This window comes from Dendrobates tinctorius, unplaced genomic scaffold, assembly GCF_039654945.1.
Source record: "Dendrobates tinctorius isolate UK_male_01 unplaced genomic scaffold, ASM3965494v1 ptg000251l, whole genome shotgun sequence".
Classification (NCBI taxonomy): domain Eukaryota; kingdom Metazoa; phylum Chordata; class Amphibia; order Anura; family Dendrobatidae; genus Dendrobates; species Dendrobates tinctorius.
Window position 1 is genome coordinate 11,367,785 of NW_027361918.1, and position 22,049 is coordinate 11,389,833.

Here is a 22,049-nt window from a genome sequence, read left to right on the forward strand (position 1 = left end):
AAAAACTTACCTAGTTTGTAGAAAAAAGTTGTAATGCAGCACAATCCCAAGCGAAAAGATTGATCTTTTATGGTTTGGTTTGAATATAGAAAATGCTGAGAGGTCGCGAATCTCCTTCTGGTCCTTTGGCACGAGTTGTACTGGGATTTAGGATTTTGACTAGTGTTTTTGATCCGAGACACGTTTGCTGTTGACAGAAAAGTTCAGTTGATATGCAATGATGAAGTTTATAAAACACAACTATTTAGCAGAGGTTGGTTTCAATCCATTGACCGCTGGGTTTCACAATGTGAATTATGGTCTACAAATACAGTCGAGCAATTTTCTAGCAAACCATTTCTCTGTATATAGAGAACCAAAATGGGGAAGTGAAAAAAAACTTAGCTAGTTTGTAGAAAAAGATGCAATGCAGCACAATTTAGCAGAGGATGGTTTCGATCCATCGACCTCTGGGTTATGGGCCCAGCACGCTTCCGCTGCGCCACTCTGCTTGTGTTAACAGATGTACAGAGTAAAATTCTAATGACTGTTTGTGTTCAGGTCGATGACATGTAAATTTTCAGCCATTACATATTTGTTGGCGACTAGAGTACTCCTGGGGTTCTGCAATTGTTTCTTTGTTTTTTTTTGCTTTCTTGTGTCATATTATTGTTGAAAATCATTAGAGGAAATGGTGTCTGACCATTGTTTAAGGTTCCGGTTAAAACTGGTGGGTGCGTCCGGCTGTTAGACGAAAGTTCGGCAGGCGTTTGTGTCTCTGTGGCGCAATCGGTTAGCGCGTTCGGCGTTGGGTAGCATGCTACAGTTGAAGACGTTTTCACATTGGTGCTCAGCATCTCCATAAAGTAAAAGCACTGTTGCTGCCTAAGATTTGAATTCACAAGGCAAACTGGAGAAAAAACTTTCCGGTTGTGTTTCTGTCTACATGTCCAGAAAGAGCATAGCTGTCTGGTATTTGCCAGAAGGTTGAAAACATCTGATAGAATACACAAAACTTCCTTCGAGCCGGAATTGAACCAGCGACCTAAGGATTGCTAATTTAGATCTACAGTCCTCCGCTCTACCAGCTGAGCTATCGAAGGCTTGATTTAGCCATTGTTGAAAGTCTTCAAGGTTTGGACGTGTGTGCCACGAGCAGGTGGCATAAACAATTCACTCGGCCAACTGAAAAAGGCATCCAAAGATTGTATTGGAGAATGCGGGCATCGATCCCGCTACCTCTCGCATGCTAAGTTTCACACCACACCATGTCACAGTTTACTTATAGTCAAATGTGCCATTGAGTGCTTTTTTTTTTTTTTTTTTTAAGTACAGATTCCTTTCTCCCATATTTGAAGAACATCTACGTAGTTCACAATGTGAATTATGGCCTACAAATACAGTCGAGCAATTTTCTAGTAAACCATTTCTCTGTATATAGAGAACCAAACTGGGGGAATGAAAAAAAACTTACCTAGTTTGTAGAAAAAAGTTGTAATGCAGCACAATCCCAAGCGAAAAGATTGATCTTTTATGGTTTGGTTTGAATATAGAAAATGCTGAGAGGTCGCGAATCTCCTTCTGGTCCTTTGGCACGAGTTGTACTGGGATTTAGGATTTTGACTAGTGTTTTTGATCCGAGACACGTTTGCTGTTGACAGAAAAGTTCAGTTGATATGCAATGATGAAGTTTATAAAACACAACTATTTAGCAGAGGTTGGTTTCAATCCATTGACCGCTGGGTTTCACAATGTGAATTATGGTCTACAAATACAGTCGAGCAATTTTCTAGCAAACCATTTCTCTGTATATAGAGAACCAAAATGGGGAAGTGAAAAAAAACTTAGCTAGTTTGTAGAAAAAGATGCAATGCAGCACAATTTAGCAGAGGATGGTTTCGATCCATCGACCTCTGGGTTATGGGCCCAGCACGCTTCCGCTGCGCCACTCTGCTTGTGTTAACAGATGTACAGAGTAAAATTCTAATGACTGTTTGTGTTCAGGTCGATGACATGTAAATTTTCAGCCATTACATATTTGTTGGCGACTAGAGTACTCCTGGGGTTCTGCAATTGTTTCTTTGTTTTTTTTTGCTTTCTTGTGTCATATTATTGTTGAAAATCATTAGAGGAAATGGTGTCTGACCATTGTTTAAGGTTCCGGTTAAAACTGGTGGGTGCGTCCGGCTGTTAGACGAAAGTTCGGCAGGCGTTTGTATCTCTGTGGCGCAATCGGTTAGCGCGTTCGGCTGTTAACCGAAAGGTTGGTGGTTCGAGTCCACCCAGGGACGTTGGTTCCTTTTGCTTGGGTAGCATGCTACAGTTGAAGACGTTTTCACATTGGTGCTCAGCATCTCCATAAAGTAAAAGCACTGTTGCTGCCTAAGATTTGAATTCACAAGGCAAACTGGAGAAAAAACTTTCCGGTTGTGTTTCTGTCTACATGTCCAGAAAGAGCATAGCTGTCTGGTATTTGCCAGAAGGTTGAAAACATCTGATAGAATACACAAAACTTCCTTCGAGCCGGAATTGAACCAGCGACCTAAGGATTGCTAAATTAGATCTACAGTCCTCCGCTCTACCAGCTGAGCTATCGAAGGCTTGATTTAGCCATTGTTGAAAGTCTTCAAGGTTTGGACGTGTGTGCCACGAGCAGGTGGCATAAACAATTCACTCGGCCAACTGAAAAAGGAATCCAAAGATTGTATTGGAGAATGCGGGCATCGATACCGCTACCTCTCGCATGCTAAGCGAGCGCTCTACCACTTGAGCTAATCCCCCATGCCCGACGAACGCCATTATCAGTTTCACGCCACACCATGTCACAGTTTACTTATAGTCAAATGTGCCATTGAGTGCTTTTTTTTTTTTTTTTTTTAAGTACAGATTCCTTTCTCCCATATTTGAAGAACATCTACGGAGTTCACAATGTGAATTATGGCCTACAAATACAGTCGGGCAATTTTCTAGCAAACCATTTCTATGTATGTAGAGAACCACACTGGGGGAGTAAAAAAAACTTACCTAGTTTGTAGAAAAAAGTTGTAATGCAGCACAATCCCAAGCAAAAAGATTGACCTTTTATGGTTTGGTTTGAATATAGAAAATGCTGAGAGGTCGCGAATCTCCTTCTGGTCCTTTGGCACGAGTTGTACTGGGATTTAGGATTTTGACTAGTGTTTTTGATCCGAGACACGTTTGCTGTTGACAGAAAAGTTCAGTTGATATGCAATGATGAAGTTTATAAAACACAACTATTTAGCAGAGGTTGGTTTCGATCCATCGACCGCTGGGTTTCACAATGTGAATTATGGCCTACAAATACAGTCGAGCAATTTTCTAGTAAACCATTTCTCTGTATATAGAGAACCAAACTGGGGGAATGAAAAAAAACTTACCTAGTTTGTAGAAAAAAGTTGTAATGCAGCACAATCCCAAGCGAAAAGATTGATCTTTTATGGTTTGGTTTGAATATAGAAAATGCTGAGAGGTCGCGAATCTCCTTCTGGTCCTTTGGCACGAGTTGTACTGGGATTTAGGATTTTGACTAGTGTTTTTGATCCGAGACACGTTTGCTGTTGACAGAAAAGTTCAGTTGATATGCAATGATGAAGTTTATAAAACACAACTATTTAGCAGAGGTTGGTTTCAATCCATTGACCGCTGGGTTTCACAATGTGAATTATGGTCTACAAATACAGTCGAGCAATTTTCTAGCAAACCATTTCTCTGTATATAGAGAACCAAAATGGGGAAGTGAAAAAAAACTTAGCTAGTTTGTAGAAAAAGATGCAATGCAGCACAATTTAGCAGAGGATGGTTTCGATCCATCGACCTCTGGGTTATGGGCCCAGCACGCTTCCGCTGCGCCACTCTGCTTGTGTTAACAGATGTACAGAGTAAAATTCTAATGACTGTTTGTGTTCAGGTCGATGACATGTAAATTTTCAGCCATTACATATTTGTTGGCGACTAGAGTACTCCTGGGGTTCTGCAATTGTTTCTTTGTTTTTTTTTGCTTTCTTGTGTCATATTATTGTTGAAAATCATTAGAGGAAATGGTGTCTGACCATTGTTTAAGGTTCCGGTTAAAACTGGTGGGTGCGTCCGGCTGTTAGACGAAAGTTCGGCAGGCGTTTGTGTCTCTGTGGCGCAATCGGTTAGCGCGTTCGGCTGTTAACCGAAAGGTTGGTGGTTCGAGTCCACCCAGGGACGTTGGTTCCTTTTGCTTGGGTAGCATGCTACAGTTGAAGACGTTTTCACATTGGTGCTCAGCATCTCCATAAAGTAAAAGCACTGTTGCTGCCTAAGATTTGAATTCACAAGGCAAACTGGAGAAAAAACTTTCCGGTTGTGTTTCTGTCTACATGTCCAGAAAGAGCATAGCTGTCTGGTATTTGCCAGAAGGTTGAAAACATCTGATAGAATACACAAAACTTCCTTCGAGCCGGAATTGAACCAGCGACCTAAGGATTGCTAATTTAGATCTACAGTCCTCCGCTCTACCAGCTGAGCTATCGAAGGCTTGATTTAGCCATTGTTGAAAGTCTTCAAGGTTTGGACGTGTGTGCCACGAGCAGGTGGCATAAACAATTCACTCGGCCAACTGAAAAAGGAATCCAAAGATTGTATTGGAGAATGCGGGCATCGATCCCGCTACCTCTCGCATGCTAAGCGAGCGCTCTACCACTTGAGCTAATCCCCCATGCCCGACGAACGCCATTATCAGTTTCACGCCACACCATGTCACAGTTTACTTATAGTCAAATGTGCCATTGAGTGCTTTTTTTTTTTTTTTTTTTAAGTACAGATTCCTTTCTCCCATATTTGAAGAACATCTACGGAGTTCACAATGTGAATTATGGCCTACAAATACAGTCGGGCAATTTTCTAGCAAACCATTTCTATGTATGTAGAGAACCAGACTGGGGGAGTAAAAAAAACTTACCTAGTTTGTAGAAAAAAGTTGTAATGCAGCACAATCCCAAGCAAAAAGATTGACCTTTTATGGTTTGGTTTGAATATAGAAAATGCTGAGAGGTCGCGAATCTCCTTCTGGTCCTTTGGCACGAGTTGTACTGGGATTTAGGATTTTGACTAGTGTTTTTGATCCGAGACACGTTTGCTGTTGACAGAAAAGTTCAGTTGATATGCAATGATGAAGTTTATAAATCACAACTATTTAGCAGAGGTTGGTTTCGATCCATCGACCGCTGGGTTTCACAATGTGAATTATGGCCTACAAATACAGTCGGGCAATTTTCTAGCAAACCATTTCTATGTATGTAGAGAACCAGACTGGGGGAGTAAAAAAAACTTACCTAGTTTGTAGAAAAAAGTTGTAATGCAGCACAATCCCAAGCAAAAAGATTGACCTTTTATGGTTTGGTTTGAATATAGAAAATGCTGAGAGGTCGCGAATCTCCTTCTGGTCCTTTGGCACGAGTTGTACTGGGATTTAGGATTTTGACTAGTGTTTTTGATCCGAGACACGTTTGCTGTTGACAGAAAAGTTCAGTTGATATGCAATGATGAAGTTTATAAAACACAACTATTTAGCAGAGGTTGGTTTCGATCCATCGACCGCTGGGTTTCACAATGTGAATTATGGCCTACAAATACAGTCGAGCAATTTTCTAGTAAACCATTTCTCTGTATATAGAGAACCAAACTGGGGGAATGAAAAAAAACTTACCTAGTTTGTAGAAAAAAGTTGTAATGCAGCACAATCCCAAGCGAAAAGATTGATCTTTTATGGTTTGGTTTGAATATAGAAAATGCTGAGAGGTCGCGAATCTCCTTCTGGTCCTTTGGCACGAGTTGTACTGGGATTTAGGATTTTGACTAGTGTTTTTGATCCGAGACACGTTTGCTGTTGACAGAAAAGTTCAGTTGATATGCAATGATGAAGTTTATAAAACACAACTATTTAGCAGAGGTTGGTTTCGATCCATCGACCGCTGGGTTTCACAATGTGAATTATGGCCTACAAATACAGTCGAGCAATTTTCTAGTAAACCATTTCTCTGTATATAGAGAACCAAACTGGGGGAATGAAAAAAAACTTACCTAGTTTGTAGAAAAAAGTTGTAATGCAGCACAATCCCAAGCGAAAAGATTGATCTTTTATGGTTTGGTTTGAATATAGAAAATGCTGAGAGGTCGCGAATCTCCTTCTGGTCCTTTGGCACGAGTTGTACTGGGATTTAGGATTTTGACTAGTGTTTTTGATCCGAGACACGTTTGCTGTTGACAGAAAAGTTCAGTTGATATGCAATGATGAAGTTTATAAAACACAACTATTTAGCAGAGGTTGGTTTCAATCCATTGACCGCTGGGTTTCACAATGTGAATTATGGTCTACAAATACAGTCGAGCAATTTTCTAGCAAACCATTTCTCTGTATATAGAGAACCAAAATGGGGAAGTGAAAAAAAACTTAGCTAGTTTGTAGAAAAAGATGCAATGCAGCACAATTTAGCAGAGGATGGTTTCGATCCATCGACCTCTGGGTTATGGGCCCAGCACGCTTCCGCTGCGCCACTCTGCTTGTGTTAACAGATGTACAGAGTAAAATTCTAATGACTGTTTGTGTTCAGGTCGATGACATGTAAATTTTCAGCCATTACATATTTGTTGGCGACTAGAGTACTCCTGGGGTTCTGCAATTGTTTCTTTGTTTTTTTTTGCTTTCTTGTGTCATATTATTGTTGAAAATCATTAGAGGAAATGGTGTCTGACCATTGTTTAAGGTTCCGGTTAAAACTGGTGGGTGCGTCCGGCTGTTAGACGAAAGTTCGGCAGGCGTTTGTATCTCTGTGGCGCAATCGGTTAGCGCGTTCGGCTGTTAACCGAAAGGTTGGTGGTTCGAGTCCACCCAGGGACGTTGGTTCCTTTTGCTTGGGTAGCATGCTACAGTTGAAGACGTTTTCACATTGGTGCTCAGCATCTCCATAAAGTAAAAGCACTGTTGCTGCCTAAGATTTGAATTCACAAGGCAAACTGGAGAAAAAACTTTCCGGTTGTGTTTCTGTCTACATGTCCAGAAAGAGCATAGCTGTCTGGTATTTGCCAGAAGGTTGAAAACATCTGATAGAATACACAAAACTTCCTTCGAGCCGGAATTGAACCAGCGACCTAAGGATTGCTAATTTAGATCTACAGTCCTCCGCTCTACCAGCTGAGCTATCGAAGGCTTGATTTAGCCATTGTTGAAAGTCTTCAAGGTTTGGACGTGTGTGCCACGAGCAGGTGGCATAAACAATTCACTCGGCCAACTGAAAAAGGAATCCAAAGATTGTATTGGAGAATGCGGGCATCGATACCGCTACCTCTCGCATGCTAAGCGAGCGCTCTACCACTTGAGCTAATCCCCCATGCCCGACGAACGCCATTATCAGTTTCACGCCACACCATGTCACAGTTTACTTATAGTCAAATGTGCCATTGAGTGCTTTTTTTTTTTTTTTTTTTAAGTACAGATTCCTTTCTCCCATATTTGAAGAACATCTACGGAGTTCACAATGTGAATTATGGCCTACAAATACAGTCGGGCAATTTTCTAGCAAACCATTTCTATGTATGTAGAGAACCAGACTGGGGGAGTAAAAAAAACTTACCTAGTTTGTAGAAAAAAGTTGTAATGCAGCACAATCCCAAGCAAAAAGATTGACCTTTTATGGTTTGGTTTGAATATAGAAAATGCTGAGAGGTCGCGAATCTCCTTCTGGTCCTTTGGCACGAGTTGTACTGGGATTTAGGATTTTGACTAGTGTTTTTGATCCGAGACACGTTTGCTGTTGACAGAAAAGTTCAGTTGATATGCAATGATGAAGTTTATAAAACACAACTATTTAGCAGAGGTTGGTTTCGATCCATCGACCGCTGGGTTTCACAATGTGAATTATGGCCTACAAATACAGTCGAGCAATTTTCTAGTAAACCATTTCTCTGTATATAGAGAACCAAACTGGGGGAATGAAAAAAAACTTACCTAGTTTGTAGAAAAAAGTTGTAATGCAGCACAATCCCAAGCGAAAAGATTGATCTTTTATGGTTTGGTTTGAATATAGAAAATGCTGAGAGGTCGCGAATCTCCTTCTGGTCCTTTGGCACGAGTTGTACTGGGATTTAGGATTTTGACTAGTGTTTTTGATCCGAGACACGTTTGCTGTTGACAGAAAAGTTCAGTTGATATGCAATGATGAAGTTTATAAAACACAACTATTTAGCAGAGGTTGGTTTCAATCCATTGACCGCTGGGTTTCACAATGTGAATTATGGTCTACAAATACAGTCGAGCAATTTTCTAGCAAACCATTTCTCTGTATATAGAGAACCAAAATGGGGAAGTGAAAAAAAACTTAGCTAGTTTGTAGAAAAAGATGCAATGCAGCACAATTTAGCAGAGGATGGTTTCGATCCATCGACCTCTGGGTTATGGGCCCAGCACGCTTCCGCTGCGCCACTCTGCTTGTGTTAACAGATGTACAGAGTAAAATTCTAATGACTGTTTGTGTTCAGGTCGATGACATGTAAATTTTCAGCCATTACATATTTGTTGGCGACTAGAGTACTCCTGGGGTTCTGCAATTGTTTCTTTGTTTTTTTTTGCTTTCTTGTGTCATATTATTGTTGAAAATCATTAGAGGAAATGGTGTCTGACCATTGTTTAAGGTTCCGGTTAAAACTGGTGGGTGCGTCCGGCTGTTAGACGAAAGTTCGGCAGGCGTTTGTGTCTCTGTGGCGCAATCGGTTAGCGCGTTCGGCTGTTAACCGAAAGGTTGGTGGTTCGAGTCCACCCAGGGACGTTGGTTCCTTTTGCTTGGGTAGCATGCTACAGTTGAAGACGTTTTCACATTGGTGCTCAGCATCTCCATAAAGTAAAAGCACTGTTGCTGCCTAAGATTTGAATTCACAAGGCAAACTGGAGAAAAAACTTTCCGGTTGTGTTTCTGTCTACATGTCCAGAAAGAGCATAGCTGTCTGGTATTTGCCAGAAGGTTGAAAACATCTGATAGAATACACAAAACTTCCTTCGAGCCGGAATTGAACCAGCGACCTAAGGATTGCTAATTTAGATCTACAGTCCTCCGCTCTACCAGCTGAGCTATCGAAGGCTTGATTTAGCCATTGTTGAAAGTCTTCAAGGTTTGGACGTGTGTGCCACGAGCAGGTGGCATAAACAATTCACTCGGCCAACTGAAAAAGGAATCCAAAGATTGTATTGGAGAATGCGGGCATCGATCCCGCTACCTCTCGCATGCTAAGCGAGCGCTCTACCACTTGAGCTAATCCCCCATGCCCGACGAACGCCATTATCAGTTTCACGCCACACCATGTCACAGTTTACTTATAGTCAAATGTGCCATTGAGTGCTTTTTTTTTTTTTTTTTTTAAGTACAGATTCCTTTCTCCCATATTTGAAGAACATCTACGGAGTTCACAATGTGAATTATGGCCTACAAATACAGTCGGGCAATTTTCTAGCAAACCATTTCTATGTATGTAGAGAACCAGACTGGGGGAGTAAAAAAAACTTACCTAGTTTGTAGAAAAAAGTTGTAATGCAGCACAATCCCAAGCAAAAAGATTGACCTTTTATGGTTTGGTTTGAATATAGAAAATGCTGAGAGGTCGCGAATCTCCTTCTGGTCCTTTGGCACGAGTTGTACTGGGATTTAGGATTTTGACTAGTGTTTTTGATCCGAGACACGTTTGCTGTTGACAGAAAAGTTCAGTTGATATGCAATGATGAAGTTTATAAATCACAACTATTTAGCAGAGGTTGGTTTCGATCCATCGACCGCTGGGTTTCACAATGTGAATTATGGCCTACAAATACAGTCGGGCAATTTTCTAGCAAACCATTTCTATGTATGTAGAGAACCAGACTGGGGGAGTAAAAAAAACTTACCTAGTTTGTAGAAAAAAGTTGTAATGCAGCACAATCCCAAGCAAAAAGATTGACCTTTTATGGTTTGGTTTGAATATAGAAAATGCTGAGAGGTCGCGAATCTCCTTCTGGTCCTTTGGCACGAGTTGTACTGGGATTTAGGATTTTGACTAGTGTTTTTGATCCGAGACACGTTTGCTGTTGACAGAAAAGTTCAGTTGATATGCAATGATGAAGTTTATAAAACACAACTATTTAGCAGAGGTTGGTTTCGATCCATCGACCGCTGGGTTTCACAATGTGAATTATGGCCTACAAATACAGTCGAGCAATTTTCTAGCAAACCATTTCTATGTATGTAGAGAACCAGACTGGGGGAGTAAAAAAAACTTACCTAGTTTGTAGAAAAAAGTTGTAATGCAGCACAATCCCAAGCGAAAAGATTGATCTTTTATGGTTTGGTTTGAATATAGAAAATGCTGAGAGGTCGCGAATCTCCTTCTGGTCCTTTGGCACGAGTTGTACTGGGATTTAGGATTTTGACTAGTGTTTTTGATCCGAGACACGTTTGCTGTTGACAGAAAAGTTCAGTTGATATGCAATGATGAAGTTTATAAAACACAACTATTTAGCAGAGGTTGGTTTCGATCCATCGACCGCTGGGTTTCACAATGTGAATTATGGCCTACAAATACAGTCGAGCAATTTTCTAGTAAACCATTTCTCTGTATATAGAGAACCAAACTGGGGGAATGAAAAAAAACTTACCTAGTTTGTAGAAAAAAGTTGTAATGCAGCACAATCCCAAGCGAAAAGATTGATCTTTTATGGTTTGGTTTGAATATAGAAAATGCTGAGAGGTCGCGAATCTCCTTCTGGTCCTTTGGCACGAGTTGTACTGGGATTTAGGATTTTGACTAGTGTTTTTGATCCGAGACACGTTTGCTGTTGACAGAAAAGTTCAGTTGATATGCAATGATGAAGTTTATAAAACACAACTATTTAGCAGAGGTTGGTTTCAATCCATTGACCGCTGGGTTTCACAATGTGAATTATGGTCTACAAATACAGTCGAGCAATTTTCTAGCAAACCATTTCTCTGTATATAGAGAACCAAAATGGGGAAGTGAAAAAAAACTTAGCTAGTTTGTAGAAAAAGATGCAATGCAGCACAATTTAGCAGAGGATGGTTTCGATCCATCGACCTCTGGGTTATGGGCCCAGCACGCTTCCGCTGCGCCACTCTGCTTGTGTTAACAGATGTACAGAGTAAAATTCTAATGACTGTTTGTGTTCAGGTCGATGACATGTAAATTTTCAGCCATTACATATTTGTTGGCGACTAGAGTACTCCTGGGGTTCTGCAATTGTTTCTTTGTTTTTTTTTGCTTTCTTGTGTCATATTATTGTTGAAAATCATTAGAGGAAATGGTGTCTGACCATTGTTTAAGGTTCCGGTTAAAACTGGTGGGTGCGTCCGGCTGTTAGACGAAAGTTCGGCAGGCGTTTGTGTCTCTGTGGCGCAATCGGTTAGCGCGTTCGGCTGTTAACCGAAAGGTTGGTGGTTCGAGTCCACCCAGGGACGTTGGTTCCTTTTGGTTGGGTAGCATGCTACAGTTGAAGACGTTTTCACATTGGTGCTCAGCATCTCCATAAAGTAAAAGCACTGTTGCTGCCTAAGATTTGAATTCACAAGGCAAACTGGAGAAAAAACTTTCCGGTTGTGTTTCTGTCTACATGTCCAGAAAGAGCATAGCTGTCTGGTATTTGCCAGAAGGTTGAAAACATCTGATAGAATACACAAAACTTCCTTCGAGCCGGAATTGAACCAGCGACCTAAGGATTGCTAATTTAGATCTACAGTCCTCCGCTCTACCAGCTGAGCTATCGAAGGCTTGATTTAGCCATTGTTGAAAGTCTTCAAGGTTTGGACGTGTGTGCCACGAGCAGGTGGCATAAACAATTCACTCGGCCAACTGAAAAAGGAATCCAAAGATTGTATTGGAGAATGCGGGCATCGATCCCGCTACCTCTCGCATGCTAAGTTTCACACCACACCATGTCACAGTTTACTTATAGTCAAATGTGCCATTGAGTGCTTTTTTTTTTTTTTTTTTTTTTTTTTTAAGTACAGATTCCTTTCTCCCATATTTGAAGAACATCTACGTAGTTCACAATGTGAATTATGGCCTACAAATACAGTCGGGCAATTTTCTAGCAAACCATTTCTATGTATGTAGAGAACCAGACTGGGGGAGTAAAAAAAACTTACCTAGTTTGTAGAAAAAAGTTGTAATGCAGCACAATCCCAAGCAAAAAGATTGACCTTTTATGGTTTGGTTTGAATATAGAAAATGCTGAGAGGTCGCGAATCTCCTTCTGGTCCTTTGGCACGAGTTGTACTGGGATTTAGGATTTTGACTAGTGTTTTTGATCCGAGACACGTTTGCTGTTGACAGAAAAGTTCAGTTGATATGCAATGATGAAGTTTATAAATCACAACTATTTAGCAGAGGTTGGTTTCGATCCATCGACCGCTGGGTTTCACAATGTGAATTATGGCCTACAAATACAGTCGGGCAATTTTCTAGCAAACCATTTCTATGTATGTAGAGAACCAGACTGGGGGAGTAAAAAAAACTTACCTAGTTTGTAGAAAAAAGTTGTAATGCAGCACAATCCCAAGCAAAAAGATTGACCTTTTATGGTTTGGTTTGAATATAGAAAATGCTGAGAGGTCGCGAATCTCCTTCTGGTCCTTTGGCACGAGTTGTACTGGGATTTAGGATTTTGACTAGTGTTTTTGATCCGAGACACGTTTGCTGTTGACAGAAAAGTTCAGTTGATATGCAATGATGAAGTTTATAAAACACAACTATTTAGCAGAGGTTGGTTTCGATCCATCGACCGCTGGGTTTCACAATGTGAATTATGGCCTACAAATACAGTCGAGCAATTTTCTAGTAAACCATTTCTCTGTATATAGAGAACCAAACTGGGGGAATGAAAAAAAACTTACCTAGTTTGTAGAAAAAAGTTGTAATGCAGCACAATCCCAAGCGAAAAGATTGATCTTTTATGGTTTGGTTTGAATATAGAAAATGCTGAGAGGTCGCGAATCTCCTTCTGGTCCTTTGGCACGAGTTGTACTGGGATTTAGGATTTTGACTAGTGTTTTTGATCCGAGACACGTTTGCTGTTGACAGAAAAGTTCAGTTGATATGCAATGATGAAGTTTATAAAACACAACTATTTAGCAGAGGTTGGTTTCAATCCATTGACCGCTGGGTTTCACAATGTGAATTATGGTCAACAAATACAGTCGAGCAATTTTCTAGCAAACCATTTCTCTGTATATAGAGAACCAAAATGGGGAAGTGAAAAAAAACTTAGCTAGTTTGTAGAAAAAGATGCAATGCAGCACAATTTAGCAGAGGATGGTTTCGATCCATTGACCTCTGGGTTATGGGCCCAGCACGCTTCCGCTGCGCCACTCTGCTTGTGTTAACAGATGTACAGAGTAAAATTCTAATGACTGTTTGTGTTCAGGTCGATGACATGTAAATTTTCAGCCATTACATATTTGTTGGCGACTAGAGTACTCCTGGGGTTCTGCAATTGTTTCTTTGTTTTTTTTTGCTTTCTTGTGTCATATTATTGTTGAAAATCATTAGAGGAAATGGTGTCTGACCATTGTTTAAGGTTCCGGTTAAAACTGGTGGGTGCGTCCGGCTGTTAGACGAAAGTTCGGCAGGCGTTTGTGTCTCTGTGGCGCAATCGGTTAGCGCGTTCGGCTGTTAACCGAAAGGTTGGTGGTTCGAGTCCACCCAGGGACGTTGGTTCCTTTTGCTTGGGTAGCATGCTACAGTTGAAGACGTTTTCACATTGGTGCTCAGCATCTCCATAAAGTAAAAGCACTGTTGCTGCCTAAGATTTGAATTCACAAGGCAAACTGGAGAAAAAACTTTCCGGTTGTGTTTCTGTCTACATGTCCAGAAAGAGCATAGCTGTCTGGTATTTGCCAGAAGGTTGAAAACATCTGATAGAATACACAAAACTTCCTTCGAGCCGGAATTGAACCAGCGACCTAAGGATTGCTAATTTAGATCTACAGTCCTCCGCTCTACCAGCTGAGCTATCGAAGGCTTGATTTAGCCATTGTTGAAAGTCTTCAAGGTTTGGACGTGTGTGCCACGAGCAGGTGGCATAAACAATTCACTCGGCCAACTGAAAAAGGAATCCAAAGATTGTATTGGAGAATGCGGGCATCGATCCCGCTACCTCTCGCATGCTAAGCGAGCGCTCTACCACTTGAGCTAATCCCCCATGCCCGACGAACGCCATTATCAGTTTCACGCCACACCATGTCACAGTTTACTTATAGTCAAATGTGCCATTGAGTGCTTTTTTTTTTTTTTTTTTTAAGTACAGATTCCTTTCTCCCATATTTGAAGAACATCTACGTAGTTCACAATGTGAATTATGGCCTACAAATACAGTCGGGCAATTTTCTAGCAAACCATTTCTATGTATGTAGAGAACCAGACTGGGGGAGTAAAAAAAACTTACCTAGTTTGTAGAAAAAAGTTGTAATGCAGCACAATCCCAAGCAAAAAGATTGACCTTTTATGGTTTGGTTTGAATATAGAAAATGCTGAGAGGTCGCGAATCTCCTTCTGGTCCTTTGGCACGAGTTGTACTGGGATTTAGGATTTTGACTAGTGTTTTTGATCCGAGACACGTTTGCTGTTGACAGAAAAGTTCAGTTGATATGCAATGATGAAGTTTATAAATCACAACTATTTAGCAGAGGTTGGTTTCGATCCATCGACCGCTGGGTTTCACAATGTGAATTATGGCCTACAAATACAGTCGGGCAATTTTCTAGCAAACCATTTCTATGTATGTAGAGAACCAGACTGGGGGAGTAAAAAAAACTTACCTAGTTTGTAGAAAAAAGTTGTAATGCAGCACAATCCCAAGCAAAAAGATTGACCTTTTATGGTTTGGTTTGAATATAGAAAATGCTGAGAGGTCGCGAATCTCCTTCTGGTCCTTTGGCACGAGTTGTACTGGGATTTAGGATTTTGACTAGTGTTTTTGATCCGAGACACGTTTGCTGTTGACAGAAAAGTTCAGTTGATATGCAATGATGAAGTTTATAAAACACAACTATTTAGCAGAGGTTGGTTTCGATCCATCGACCGCTGGGTTTCACAATGTGAATTATGGCCTACAAATACAGTCGAGCAATTTTCTAGTAAACCATTTCTCTGTATATAGAGAACCAAACTGGGGGAATGAAAAAAAACTTACCTAGTTTGTAGAAAAAAGTTGTAATGCAGCACAATCCCAAGCGAAAAGATTGATCTTTTATGGTTTGGTTTGAATATAGAAAATGCTGAGAGGTCGCGAATCTCCTTCTGGTCCTTTGGCACGAGTTGTACTGGGATTTAGGATTTTGACTAGTGTTTTTGATCCGAGACACGTTTGCTGTTGACAGAAAAGTTCAGTTGATATGCAATGATGAAGTTTATAAAACACAACTATTTAGCAGAGGTTGGTTTCAATCCATTGACCGCTGGGTTTCACAATGTGAATTATGGTCTACAAATACAGTCGAGCAATTTTCTAGCAAACCATTTCTCTGTATATAGAGAACCAAAATGGGGAAGTGAAAAAAAACTTAGCTAGTTTGTAGAAAAAGATGCAATGCAGCACAATTTAGCAGAGGATGGTTTCGATCCATCGACCTCTGGGTTATGGGCCCAGCACGCTTCCGCTGCGCCACTCTGCTTGTGTTAACAGATTTACAGAGTAAAATTCTAATGACTGTTTGTGTTCAGGTCGATGACATGTAAATTTTCAGCCATTACATATTTGTTGGCGACTAGAGTACTCCTGGGGTTCTGCAATTGTTTCTTTGTTTTTTTTTGCTTTCTTGTGTCATATTATTGTTGAAAATCATTAGAGGAAATGGTGTCTGACCATTGTTTAAGGTTCCGGTTAAAACTGGTGGGTGCGTCCGGCTGTTAGACGAAAGTTCGGCAGGCGTTTGTGTCTCTGTGGCGCAATCGGTTAGCGCGTTCGGCTGTTAACCGAAAGGTTGGTGGTTCGAGTCCACCCAGGGACGTTGGTTCCTTTTGGTTGGGTAGCATGCTACAGTTGAAGACGTTTTCACATTGGTGCTCAGCATCTCCATAAAGTAAAAGCACTGTTGCTGCCTAAGATTTGAATTCACAAGGCAAACTGGAGAAAAAACTTTCCGGTTGTGTTTCTGTCTACATGTCCAGAAAGAGCATAGCTGTCTGGTATTTGCCAGAAGGTTGAAAACATCTGATAGAATACACAAAACTTCCTTCGAGCCGGAATTGAACCAGCGACCTAAGGATTGCTAATTTAGATCTACAGTCCTCCGCTCTACCAGCTGAGCTATCGAAGGCTTGATTTAGCCATTGTTGAAAGTCTTCAAGGTTTGGACGTGTGTGCCACGAGCAGGTGGCATAAACAATTCACTCGGCCAACTGAAAAAGGAATCCAAAGATTGTATTGGAGAATGCGGGCATCGATCCCGCTACCTCTCGCATGCTAAGTTTCACACCACACCATGTCACAGTTTACTTATAGTCAAATGTGCCATTGAGTGCTTTTTTTTTTTTTTAAGTACAGATTCCTTTCTCCCATATTTGAAGAACATCTACGTAGTTCACAATGTGAATTATGGCCTACAAATACAGTCGGGCAATTTTCTAGCAAACCATTTCTATGTATGTAGAGAACCAGACTGGGGGAGTAAAAAAAACTTACCTAGTTTGTAGAAAAAAGTTGTAATGCAGCACAATCCCAAGCAAAAAGATTGACCTTTTATGGTTTGGTTTGAATATAGAAAATGCTGAGAGGTCGCGAATCTCCTTCTGGTCCTTTGGCACGAGTTGTACTGGGATTTAGGATTTTGACTAGTGTTTTTGATCCGAGACACGTTTGCTGTTGACAGAAAAGTTCAGTTGATATGCAATGATGAAGTTTATAAAACACAACTATTTAGCAGAGGTTGGTTTCGATCCATCGACCGCTGGGTTTCACAATGTGAATTATGGCCTACAAATACAGTCGAGCAATTTTCTAGTAAACCATTTCTCTGTATATAGAGAACCAAACTGGGGGAATGAAAAAAAACTTACCTAGTTTGTAGAAAAAAGTTGTAATGCAGCACAATCCCAAGCGAAAAGATTGATCTTTTATGGTTTGGTTTGAATATAGAAAATGCTGAGAGGTCGCGAATCTCCTTCTGGTCCTTTGGCACGAGTTGTACTGGGATTTAGGATTTTGACTAGTGTTTTTGATCCGAGACAGGTTTGCTGTTGACAGAAAAGTTCAGTTGATATGCAATGATGAAGTTTATAAAACACAACTATTTAGCAGAGGTTGGTTTCAATCCATTGACCGCTGGGTTTCACAATGTGAATTATGGTCTACAAATACAGTCGAGCAATTTTCTAGCAAACCATTTCTCTGTATATAGAGAACCAAAATGGGGAAGTGAAAAAAAACTTAGCTAGTTTGTAGAAAAAGATGCAATGCGGCACAATTTAGCAGAGAATGGTTTCGATCCATCGACCTCTGGGTTTTGGGCCCAGCACGCTTCCGCTGCGCCACTCTGCTTGTGTTAACAGATGTACAGAGTAAAATTCTAATGACTGTTTGTGTTCAGGTCGATGACATGTAAATTTTCAGCCATTACATATTTGTTGGCGACTAGAGTACTCCTGGGGTTCTGCAATTGTTTCTTTGTTTTTTTTTGCTTTCTTGTGTCATATTATTGTTGAAAATCATTAGAGGAAATGGTGTCTGACCATTGTTTAAGGTTCCGGTTAAAACTGGTGGGTGCGTCCGGCTGTTAGACGAAAGTTCGGCAGGCGTTTGTGTCTCTGTGGCGCAATCGGTTAGCGCGTTCGGCTGTTAACCGAAAGGTTGGTGGTTCGAGTCCACCCAGGGACGTTGGTTCCTTTTGGTTGGGTAGCATGCTACAGTTGAAGACGTTTTCACATTGGTGCTCAGCATCTCCATAAAGTAAAAGCACTGTTGCTGCCTAAGATTTGAATTCACAAGGCAAACTGGAGAAAAAACTTTCCGGTTGTGTTTCTGTCTACATGTCCAGAAAGAGCATAGCTGTCTGGTATTTGCCAGAAGGTTGAAAACATCTGATAGAATACACAAAACTTCCTTCGAGCCGGAATTGAACCAGCGACCTAAGGATTGCTAATTTAGATCTACAGTCCTCCGCTCTACCAGCTGAGCTATCGAAGGCTTGATTTAGCCATTGTTGAAAGTCTTCAAGGTTTGGACGTGTGTGCCACGAGCAGGTGGCATAAACAATTCACTCGGCCAACTGAAAAAGGAATCCAAAGATTGTATTGGAGAATGCGGGCATCGATCCCGCTACCTCTCGCATGCTAAGCGAGCGCTCTACCACTTGAGCTAATCCCCCATGCCCGACGAACGCCATTATCAGTTTCACGCCACACCATGTCACAGTTTACTTATAGTCAAATGTGCCATTGAGTGCTTTTTTTTTTTTTTTTTTTAAGTACAGATTCCTTTCTCCCATATTTGAAGAACATCTACGTAGTTCACAATGTGAATTATGGCCTACAAATACAGTCGGGCAATTTTCTAGCAAACCATTTCTATGTATGTAGAGAACCAGACTGGGGGAGTAAAAAAAACTTACCTAGTTTGTAGAAAAAAGTTGTAATGCAGCACAATCCCAAGCAAAAAGATTGACCTTTTATGGTTTGGTTTGAATATAGAAAATGCTGAGAGGTCGCGAATCTCCTTCTGGTCCTTTGGCACGAGTTGTACTGGGATTTAGGATTTTGACTAGTGTTTTTGATCCGAGACACGTTTGCTGTTGACAGAAAAGTTCAGTTGATATGCAATGATGAAGTTTATAAATCACAACTATTTAGCAGAGGTTGGTTTCGATCCATCGACCGCTGGGTTTCACAATGTGAATTATGGCCTACAAATACAGTCGGGCAATTTTCTAGCAAACCATTTCTATGTATGTAGAGAACCAGACTGGGGGAGTAAAAAAAACTTACCTAGTTTGTAGAAAAAAGTTGTAATGCAGCACAATCCCAAGCAAAAAGATTGACCTTTTATGGTTTGGTTTGAATATAGAAAATGCTGAGAGGTCGCGAATCTCCTTCTGGTCCTTTGGCACGAGTTGTACTGGGATTTAGGATTTTGACTAGTGTTTTTGATCCGAGACACGTTTGCTGTTGACAGAAAAGTTCAGTTGATATGCAATGATGAAGTTTATAAAACACAACTATTTAGCAGAGGTTGGTTTCGATCCATCGACCGCTGGGTTTCACAATGTGAATTATGGCCTACAAATACAGTCGAGCAATTTTCTAGTAAACCATTTCTCTGTATATAGAGAACCAAACTGGGGGAATGAAAAAAAACTTACCTAGTTTGTAGAAAAAAGTTGTAATGCAGCACAATCCCAAGCGAAAAGATTGATCTTTTATGGTTTGGTTTGAATATAGAAAATGCTGAGAGGTCGCGAATCTCCTTCTGGTCCTTTGGCACGAGTTGTACTGGGATTTAGGATTTTGACTAGTGTTTTTGATCCGAGACACGTTTGCTGTTGACAGAAAAGTTCAGTTGATATGCAATGATGAAGTTTATAAAACACAACTATTTAGCAGAGGTTGGTTTCGATCCATCGACCGCTGGGTTTCACAATGTGAATTATGGCCTACAAATACAGTCGAGCAATTTTCTAGTAAACCATTTCTCTGTATATAGAGAACCAAACTGGGGGAATGAAAAAAAACTTACCTAGTTTGTAGAAAAAAGTTGTAATGCAGCACAATCCCAAGCGAAAAGATTGATCTTTTATGGTTTGGTTTGAATATAGAAAATGCTGAGAGGTCGCGAATCTCCTTCTGGTCCTTTGGCACGAGTTGTACTGGGATTTAGGATTTTGACTAGTGTTTTTGATCCGAGACACGTTTGCTGTTGACAGAAAAGTTCAGTTGATATGCAATGATGAAGTTTATAAAACACAACTATTTAGCAGAGGTTGGTTTCAATCCATTGACCGCTGGGTTTCACAATGTGAATTATGGTCTACAAATACAGTCGAGCAATTTTCTAGCAAACCATTTCTCTGTATATAGAGAACCAAAATGGGGAAGTGAAAAAAAACTTAGCTAGTTTGTAGAAAAAGATGCAATGCAGCACAATTTAGCAGAGGATGGTTTCGATCCATCGACCTCTGGGTTATGGGCCCAGCACGCTTCCGCTGCGCCACTCTGCTAAATAGTTGTGTTTTATAAACTTCATCATTGCATATCAACTGAACTTTTCTGTCAACAGCAAACGTGTCTCGGATCAAAAACACTAGTCAAAATCCTAAATCCCAGTACAACTCGTGCCAAAGGACCAGAAGGAGATTCGCGACCTCTCAGCATTTTCTATATTCAAACCAAACCATAAAAGGTCAATCTTTTTGCTTGGGATTGTGCTGCATTACAACTTTTTTCTACAAACTAGGTAAGTTTTTTTTACTCCCCCAGTCTGGTTCTCTACATACATAGAAATGGTTTGCTAGAAAATTGCCCGACTGTATTTGTAGGCCATAATTCACATTGTGAACTCCGTAGATGTTCTTCAAATATGGGAGAAAGGAATCTGTACTTAAAAAAAAAAAAAAAAAAAGCACTCAATGGCACATTTGACTATAAGTAAACTGTGACATGGTGTGGCGTGAAACTGATAATGGCGTTCGTCGGGCATGGGGGAGTAGCTCAAGTGGTAGAGCGCTCGCTTAGCATGCGAGAGGTAGCGGGATCGATGCCCGCATTCTCCAATACAATCTTTGGATTCCTTTTTCAGTTGGCCGAGTGAATTGTTTATGCCACCTGCTCGTGGCACACACGTCCAAACCTTGAAGACTTTCAACAATGGCTAAATCAAGCCTTCGATAGCTCAGCTGGTAGAGCGGAGGACTGTAGATCTAAATTAGCAATCCTTAGGTCGCTGGTTCAATTCCGGCTCGAAGGAAGTTTTGTGTATTCTATCAGATGTTTTCAACCTTCTGGCAAATACCAGACAGCTATGCTCTTTCTGGACATGTAGACAGAAACACAACCGGAAAGTTTTTTCTCCAGTTTGCCTTGGGAATGAAAAAAAACTTACCTAGTTTGTAGAAAAAAGTTGTAATGCAGCACAATCCCAAGCGAAAAGATTGATCTTTTATGGTTTGGTTTGAATATAGAAAATGCTGAGAGGTCGCGAATCTCCTTCTGGTCCTTTGGCACGAGTTGTACTGGGATTTAGGATTTTGACTAGTGTTTTTGATCCGAGACACGTTTGCTGTTGACAGAAAAGTTCAGTTGATATGCAATGATGAAGTTTATAAAACACAACTATTTAGAAGAGGTTGGTTTCAATCCATTGACCGCTGGGTTTCACAATGTGAATTATGGCCTACAAATACAGTCGTGCAATTTTCTAGTAAACCATTTCTCTGTATATAGAGAACCAAACTGGGGGAATGAAAAAAAACTTACCTAGTTTGTAGAAAAAAGTTGTAATGCAGCACAATTTAGCAGAGGATGGTTTCGATCCATCGACCTCTGGGTTATGGGCCCAGCACGCTTCCGCTGCGCCACTCTGCTTGTGTTAACAGATGTACAGAGTAAAATTCTAATGACTGTTTGTGTTCATGTCGATGACATGTAAATTTTCAGCCATTACATATTTGTTGGCGACTAGAGTACTCCTGGGGTTCTGCAATTGTTTCTTTGTTTTTTTTTGCTTTCTTGTGTCATATTATTGTTGAAAATCATTAGAGGAAATGGTGTCTGACCATTGTTTAAGGTTCCGGTTAAAACTGGTGGGTGCGTCCGGCTGTTAGACGAAAGTTCGGCAGGCGTTTGTGTCTCTGTGGCGCAATCGGTTAGCGCGTTCGGCTGTTAACCGAAAGGTTGGTGGTTCGAGTCCACCCAGGGACGTTGGTTCCTTTTGCTTGGGTAGCATGCTACAGTTGAAGACGTTTTCACATTGGTGCTCAGCATCTCCATAAAGTAAAAGCACTGTTGCTGCCTAAGATTTGAATTCACAAGGCAAACTGGAGAAAAAACTTTCCGGTTGTGTT

At 40.7% G+C, this 22,049-nt stretch overlaps 21 non-coding genes across 21 annotated transcripts; 7 read left to right on the forward strand and 14 right to left on the reverse strand.

Moving 5' to 3' along the window:
• Nucleotides 1-996: 996 nt before the first annotated feature.
• On the reverse strand, nt 997-1,082 carry TRNAY-GUA (transfer RNA tyrosine (anticodon GUA)). Its single transcript is given in 2 exon segments — nt 997-1,032; nt 1,046-1,082. It is a non-coding gene; the product is annotated as a tRNA-Tyr (tRNA).
• A 1,411-nt stretch (nt 1,083-2,493) lies between these two features.
• On the reverse strand, nt 2,494-2,579 carry TRNAY-GUA (transfer RNA tyrosine (anticodon GUA)). Its single transcript is given in 2 exon segments — nt 2,494-2,529; nt 2,543-2,579. It is a non-coding gene; the product is annotated as a tRNA-Tyr (tRNA).
• Nucleotides 2,580-4,120: 1,541 nt separating this feature from the next.
• TRNAN-GUU (transfer RNA asparagine (anticodon GUU)) lies at nt 4,121-4,194 on the forward strand. The gene has a single exon. It is a non-coding gene; the product is annotated as a tRNA-Asn (tRNA).
• Nucleotides 4,195-4,417: 223 nt separating this feature from the next.
• Nucleotides 4,418-4,503, reverse strand: TRNAY-GUA (transfer RNA tyrosine (anticodon GUA)). Its single transcript is given in 2 exon segments — nt 4,418-4,453; nt 4,467-4,503. It is a non-coding gene; the product is annotated as a tRNA-Tyr (tRNA).
• Nucleotides 4,504-4,611: 108 nt separating this feature from the next.
• Nucleotides 4,612-4,684, reverse strand: TRNAA-AGC (transfer RNA alanine (anticodon AGC)). Its single transcript has one exon. It is a non-coding gene; the product is annotated as a tRNA-Ala (tRNA).
• Nucleotides 4,685-7,088: 2,404 nt separating this feature from the next.
• On the reverse strand, nt 7,089-7,174 carry TRNAY-GUA (transfer RNA tyrosine (anticodon GUA)). Its single transcript is given in 2 exon segments — nt 7,089-7,124; nt 7,138-7,174. It is a non-coding gene; the product is annotated as a tRNA-Tyr (tRNA).
• Nucleotides 7,175-8,715: 1,541 nt separating this feature from the next.
• Nucleotides 8,716-8,789, forward strand: TRNAN-GUU (transfer RNA asparagine (anticodon GUU)). The gene has a single exon. It is a non-coding gene; the product is annotated as a tRNA-Asn (tRNA).
• Nucleotides 8,790-9,012: 223 nt separating this feature from the next.
• On the reverse strand, nt 9,013-9,098 carry TRNAY-GUA (transfer RNA tyrosine (anticodon GUA)). The gene is given in 2 exon segments: nt 9,013-9,048; nt 9,062-9,098. It is a non-coding gene; the product is annotated as a tRNA-Tyr (tRNA).
• A 108-nt stretch (nt 9,099-9,206) lies between these two features.
• TRNAA-AGC (transfer RNA alanine (anticodon AGC)) lies at nt 9,207-9,279 on the reverse strand. The gene has a single exon. It is a non-coding gene; the product is annotated as a tRNA-Ala (tRNA).
• Nucleotides 9,280-11,385: 2,106 nt separating this feature from the next.
• On the forward strand, nt 11,386-11,459 carry TRNAN-GUU (transfer RNA asparagine (anticodon GUU)). Its single transcript has one exon. It is a non-coding gene; the product is annotated as a tRNA-Asn (tRNA).
• A 223-nt stretch (nt 11,460-11,682) lies between these two features.
• Nucleotides 11,683-11,768, reverse strand: TRNAY-GUA (transfer RNA tyrosine (anticodon GUA)). The gene is given in 2 exon segments: nt 11,683-11,718; nt 11,732-11,768. It is a non-coding gene; the product is annotated as a tRNA-Tyr (tRNA).
• Nucleotides 11,769-13,636: 1,868 nt separating this feature from the next.
• On the forward strand, nt 13,637-13,710 carry TRNAN-GUU (transfer RNA asparagine (anticodon GUU)). Its single transcript has one exon. It is a non-coding gene; the product is annotated as a tRNA-Asn (tRNA).
• A 223-nt stretch (nt 13,711-13,933) lies between these two features.
• TRNAY-GUA (transfer RNA tyrosine (anticodon GUA)) lies at nt 13,934-14,019 on the reverse strand. The gene is given in 2 exon segments: nt 13,934-13,969; nt 13,983-14,019. It is a non-coding gene; the product is annotated as a tRNA-Tyr (tRNA).
• Nucleotides 14,020-14,127: 108 nt separating this feature from the next.
• Nucleotides 14,128-14,200, reverse strand: TRNAA-AGC (transfer RNA alanine (anticodon AGC)). The gene has a single exon. It is a non-coding gene; the product is annotated as a tRNA-Ala (tRNA).
• A 1,733-nt stretch (nt 14,201-15,933) lies between these two features.
• TRNAN-GUU (transfer RNA asparagine (anticodon GUU)) lies at nt 15,934-16,007 on the forward strand. The gene has a single exon. It is a non-coding gene; the product is annotated as a tRNA-Asn (tRNA).
• Nucleotides 16,008-16,230: 223 nt separating this feature from the next.
• TRNAY-GUA (transfer RNA tyrosine (anticodon GUA)) lies at nt 16,231-16,316 on the reverse strand. Its single transcript is given in 2 exon segments — nt 16,231-16,266; nt 16,280-16,316. It is a non-coding gene; the product is annotated as a tRNA-Tyr (tRNA).
• A 1,148-nt stretch (nt 16,317-17,464) lies between these two features.
• On the reverse strand, nt 17,465-17,536 carry TRNAL-CAA (transfer RNA leucine (anticodon CAA)). The gene has a single exon. It is a non-coding gene; the product is annotated as a tRNA-Leu (tRNA).
• A 262-nt stretch (nt 17,537-17,798) lies between these two features.
• Nucleotides 17,799-17,872, forward strand: TRNAN-GUU (transfer RNA asparagine (anticodon GUU)). Its single transcript has one exon. It is a non-coding gene; the product is annotated as a tRNA-Asn (tRNA).
• Nucleotides 17,873-18,095: 223 nt separating this feature from the next.
• Nucleotides 18,096-18,181, reverse strand: TRNAY-GUA (transfer RNA tyrosine (anticodon GUA)). The gene is given in 2 exon segments: nt 18,096-18,131; nt 18,145-18,181. It is a non-coding gene; the product is annotated as a tRNA-Tyr (tRNA).
• A 108-nt stretch (nt 18,182-18,289) lies between these two features.
• Nucleotides 18,290-18,362, reverse strand: TRNAA-AGC (transfer RNA alanine (anticodon AGC)). The gene has a single exon. It is a non-coding gene; the product is annotated as a tRNA-Ala (tRNA).
• A 3,470-nt stretch (nt 18,363-21,832) lies between these two features.
• Nucleotides 21,833-21,906, forward strand: TRNAN-GUU (transfer RNA asparagine (anticodon GUU)). The gene has a single exon. It is a non-coding gene; the product is annotated as a tRNA-Asn (tRNA).
• Nucleotides 21,907-22,049: the final 143 nt, after the last annotated feature.